Raw genomic sequence first — 6,058 nt, forward strand, 5'->3', positions numbered from 1 at the left:
AGGAATGGGGAGATGGGAATGGGAAAGGACCGCTAATGAGTATGGGTATCTTTTTTGGGAGATAACATGTTCTAAAATTAGATACTGGCATGGTTGCATAATCCAGTAAAAATAGTAAAACTACTAAGTTGCACACTTAAAAGGGTGAATTTTATATATAGTATATTAATTGTATCTAAGTAAACCTTCTTGAAAAGAAAGAAAACAACACAGAGAATGAAATTTAAAACTGTAGATGTTGGTAATTCTAAATAAACAAATATTATCTGTAAAAAATGTTATCAATGACTAAATGGGGATATATAAAAGTGGGGAGGAGATTTGTCCCTTTAGCCTATCTATGTAGAGTTTGGAAATGGTCATCCCCATTTTAAAAAAAGGAAAAGCCCAAACAAACTGAAAATTGAAGACTTTTCTCAGGTTAACCAGAGAACTGAGGTCCCAGGAAAAACCACTGCTCTAAAATCTGAAGAGACAAGCACATACAGAGACACACAGAAACTTAAGATATGCTTACTTGGAGTCAAAACCACTGAACCCAAAAATTGGTAAGAATACTTAAATGGTAATTTTGACAAATTGCTAGAGATGGAGTGTGGACTAGTGAGAGAAAATAACTCCTGGAAATTTTGAGGAGACTTTTGGATTCTTCAAGGAATCTCACTAAGTGAGGACTTGAGAAATCATCCCCCAGTCCTGATGGATGGAAGGGAAGAGCAACTATTATGAAGCAAACCCAGATCCTTCTCCATAACAAAAGCCAACTATCTAGGGAATGGAGTTCCCTAGAGTTCAATTCTGAAACCTATTCCAGCTAGAGGAGAGGAGTTCCTCCCCTCTGTAGGCCCTCAGTCTTTGGAAACAATATTGTCAACAAGGACCAAGACCTCAAGGAAATCAACTGAGAGCAGTGCAGCCAGTGTAAGAATTAGGAGACATGAAGGGAAAAGCTATACTACCAGGGAAGAGCACTGCCCTGGGACACAGGCCCATAAAAAGAGACTTAGAAGATTATAGAAGATCCTCTCTTGCCCACATTCTATCATCAATCACATCAACAAGGCTCCAATCTAGAAACGGGGTTACACCTGAAATTGCTGTAAGACAGGCTCTCTGTGAAGCAGTACATTAGAAAGCCCCAAAGCCAAGAAAGAGATAAAACCCAGGACACTAGAGGAATTTGGAGCCTCTGGTACATATGGCTATACCCTATTAACATAAATCATCACATTAAAGGCCTGTTTGCTTCAGTGTCTATTACCCATTACAAATGCTCGACTTTCAATAAAACATTACAGATTGTGCCAAAAGGCAAGAAGAAACATAGTCTGAAGAGACAAAGCAATCATCAGAACCAGACTCTGATCTGACACAGATGTTGGAATTATCATATTGGGGAATTTAAAATAATTCTGATTAGATGTTTAGGACTTTAATGGAAAAAGTAGACAACATAGAGATGGTTGGTGTAAGCAGAGAGATGGGAGCTTAAAGAATTAATTTATCTAAAAGTTAACTATTTTTTAAAAATAAATAATAGTTACAATGCATTGGGTTACTCTATAGTGTTGTCGATAAATGAAATAAATTTTAAAATGTCCATAAAAAATATCACGAAGGGTAGGAGGGAGAAATTCAGAACAATGTTTTAAAATATCTGCAGAGGAGGCTGGGGGGCTCTGTCAGTTGTTTGTCTGACAGCACAGGTTATTGATCTCACGATTCATGAGTTCGAGCCTTGTGTCAGGCTCCAGGCCTGCTTGGGATTCTCTCTCTCCCTCTCTCTCTGCCCTTCACCTGTGCTGGCTCTCTCTCTCTCTCTTTCTCTCTCTCTTTCAAAATAAACAAATAAACTTTAAAAAAAGAATAAATAAAATATCTGCACTATATGTGAAGTGACATAATGATATCTGAAGGTGAATTTAGACTATTAAAAATGTATATTGTAAACTCTGGGACTATCTAAAAAAATTTAAAGAAGTATAAATGAAATATATGCTAGGAAAGAAAATCAAAACGAAACATAAAATGTTCAGTTAACCTAGAGAAAGAGAAAAAACAGAGGAGAAAGAAACAGAACAAATGCAGTAAACAGAAAACAGTAATAGATTTTATTCCAATTATATCAGTAATCATTTTTACTTTGAAATGAGTGAATATATCAATTAATAGACAAAGATTGTCAGAGTAGATAAAAAATCAAGACTCAGGGGCGCCTGGGTGCTGTAGTCGGTTAAGCGTCCGACTTCAGCCAGGTCACGATCTCGCAGTCCGTGAGTTCGAGCCCCGCGTCAGGCTCTGGGCTGATGGCTCGGGGCCTGGAGCCTGTTTCTGATTCTGTGTCTCCCTCTCTCTCTGCCCCTCCCCCGTTCATGCTCTGTCTCTCTCTGTCCCAAAAATAAATAAACGTTGAAAAAAAAATTAAAAAAAAAAAATCAAGACTCAGCTATATGTGTCCACAAAAAACTCATTTTACTTTATTTTTTAATGTTTACTTATTGTTTGAGAGGTAAGACAGATAGAGTGTGAGCAGGGGAAGGGCAGAGAGAGAGGGAGGTACAGAATCTGAAGCAGGCTACATATGGGGTCTGAGCTGTCAGACGAAGAGATCATGACCTGAGCCAAAGTCAGACACTTAACTGACTAAGACACCCAGGTACCCCAAGACACTCATTTTAAATATAAATATTCAACATAAGTTAAAAGTAAAAAGATGGGAACAGAAAAAACATACTAACACTAATCAAGATAAGGCTGCAGTGGCTATGTTTATTTTAGACAGGACAATTAGCAGAGAGAAAGAGGGCTATTAAACAATCACAAAGAAGTCAATTTTCCAATAAGACATAACAATCCCGTGTATGCACCTAATAGCAGTGTGAAAATACAGGAGGCAAAAACTACTAGACCAGAAAGGAGAAACTCACAAATCTAATACTTGGAGACTTCAGTACTCTGGACAGTACTTATCAAAACTGTCAGGTCATCAAAAATAAGGACCATCTGAGAAAGTGTCACAATCAAAAGTTGACTAAGCAAATGTGATGACTAAATATAATGTGGAACACTGGATGTGATCCTGGAATAGAAAAAAGACATTAGATAAAAACTAAAGAAGCTGAAATCGAGTGTGGGCTTTAATTAGTAACAATTTAGCAATATTAGTTCATTATTGGAGACAAATGTACGGTACTAATGTAAGATGTTAACAGTAGGAGAAACTGTATGGGAGATCTCTGTACAATTGTCTTAACTTTTCTGTAAATCTAAAACTATACTTTAAAAAAAAAGTTTATTAAGAAACTGTGGACATAAAAATTTAGCGTATCTAAGAGGAAATGGGAAAGATCATCAGAGTTAAAGGTTCAAATATTCTTATATTATTAAGAAGGAAGCTAAAAGTAGAGATGATAATTAAATATATCCTTTGCCTAAGTAAATGCACTATATTCATCTTCATTTTGGCCTGCTTTTCTACAAATGGAAGTGGCATATTGCTAAAAAAAAAAAAAAAAAAAAAAAAAAAAAAAAGCAATCTCAGCAGTTGTGTTCTGAAGCCACATGTTCCTATTTTCTCCCAGCTATCCCCAGTGATCTGACAGCACAGCCCTTTATTGTTAACCTAAACTTACTTTCTGTATTCGTGGGAAAGCATCATTCCCATTGCTGCTTCTAGTAATAAAGGAGCTGTGGTGAATATTTAGAAATGATATTTGCCTAGAAGCTCCTATTGCAATACCAAAGCTCTCAAACTGCTGGTTTTCCCTAGATCCCTTCTACTCTGGTAACCATCATTTTGTGACACAGAACACACTTTGAAGTACTTTTACCTTCTGTGGTCATTCTCTTCCATTCCATGCTGGTATAACTTTGTTTCTTCAATCATGTCTCATCTCCTTCCTGTTTCATGGATTCCATACAGTTTCTGTTCCCTTAAGAACCATGCTTATTATTTTTAAGTGCTATTATCTGTCTCTCTCTCTCTCCCTCCCTCTCATGTCCCCACAACTATCTATCTACCTAGATAACTTCCATCTATCTGTTATACTGTTGACAATTTTCCTATGATTTTTGGCATTTGTTGTGGGAGGAAAAGGCTAGGTGTGGGCAGTGTTTGCATGCATCATTTAGAAACAGCAATACTTTCCACACAGTTGCATGTTTGAGTCATTCTCTCCAAGTAGCCCCTCTGGAGCTTCTGCCTATGGGGCATTTAGCTTAAATCAATATTTTTTATAAGATGTTTTACAGCTTAAGTTGCATGAGCTTTAAAAGGAAGATGGGAATTGGCAATTGGGCAATGTTAACATAATAATGAGCATTACTAGTGCTCACTAAGTGACCCTGATCAGATTGCAATTTTGTTTCATGTCTTTTGATCTTGTAACAGTAAATGACCTAATAATGGATTGAAATTGGTCATAAGTGCAAAAGAACCTTATTAAACTATTTACAAAATAGGTAAACAATAGAAGTGATATACAAATAACATATAAAAATGAGATGTACCATTTAGAAAGGTTTTTAAATAGCATATTTATTTTTCTATATTAGTAATGGTAAAAAGTGTATGTTTTCTTAATAAACTAGCAATAAAAATTGGAGTTAAAATACTGTCTCTTCTAAATTAAGAAATTAGACAAGCAAATTGCCCTTCTCTGGTAAATGTCTATATTTTTCAGAGCTACTAAAATGCTCTGAAATAATCAGTAGGATGATTTATTTCAATCTAGATACATATTTTTCCTTTGTTTTTATTAAACAGTGAATTCATATGGTCTATTCTTTATGAGATTACATTACTAGCTGGGAAAGCAAATATTTATTTGTCAAATTCTCTGCTTACTAGGCAATCTCTTACTTTTTTTTCTATATACTGGAAAACCTCACTATATATAAAAGAGTGTATACGATAGCATAATAAAATGTTGATAAAACTAATTCTTACTTGCCACGATACTTCTTTCCTTAAAATAATTCACAGCCTTTATATGTACCTGTTTTTTTTTTTTTTATAAGATTCTTGTCCAAATCAATCTAAAGTGCCTGGTTACTGTTATTAATCTCTAAGAGATACACATTTCTCAATGATTAGCAATAGATAAAAAAAATATCAATTTTTAATACTCACCCTTCGTTAATTCGAATATCACTATCATTTCAGTTTTCATACTTGAAGATTATAAAGATAAATGATCAAATAAAAATATAAATATTTATTATTACCTTAAAATACATAAAAATATATAAACCGAGGTGTGAAAATTCACATCAAATCTTATTTTTTTTATGTAAAATGACCCAGTAATAATAAGCAGATTACTTGAATCAATGAGATAATAAGGTCAAGGGCAAAATTTGATTAGTAAATTAAATTCAGAAGCTATGTTTCTATGTAAAGCCACAGGCAATCCTACCAACAAACAGCAATAAATAGTAAAGTCATTGATTATATATGCACATTGATTTTAATAGCAGTCCATTCTCAGAAAAAAAGGTCTGGCAACATGTCAGTGATGATAGAAAGTGTTGGATATCAATCCTAATTCAAAAGATGAGTCTCTCTTACCTGGACCAACATAATTTACTTCCTAAACTACGATCTCTTACTTCTATAATGTTTCTTTAAACTTTTTTTCTGAAAAGTCAGTATCTGAAAAACATATTACAACCAAAAATACCTTTTGAATCATGTTGGACTCTTCTTCAGAAGCTTTTAATAATGGCTCATTGATGAAAGAAGTGGTTCCCCAATCTGGTTACACTTTAAAGCTGCCTGGGGGAAAAACAAAGCAAAACAAAACGGGGCACCTGGTTGGTTCACTAGGTTAAGCTTCCGACTTTGGCTCAGGTCATAATCTTACAGTTTGTTAGTTCGCAGTTGTCAGTTGGAGTACCCTGTCGGGCTCTGTGCTGACAGCTCAGAGCCTGGAGCCTGCTTAGGATTCCGTGTCTCCCTCTCTCTCTGTTCATCCCCCACTCGTTCTCTGTCTTTCTCTCTCAAGGAAAATAAACATTAAAAAAAAAAAAAAAAAAAGCTGCCTGGGAAACAAACAAA

Source organism: Puma concolor, chromosome C1 (assembly GCF_028749965.1).
Source record: "Puma concolor isolate L17-30 chromosome C1, mPumCon1.1.hap2, whole genome shotgun sequence".
Taxonomy (NCBI): domain Eukaryota; kingdom Metazoa; phylum Chordata; class Mammalia; order Carnivora; family Felidae; genus Puma; species Puma concolor.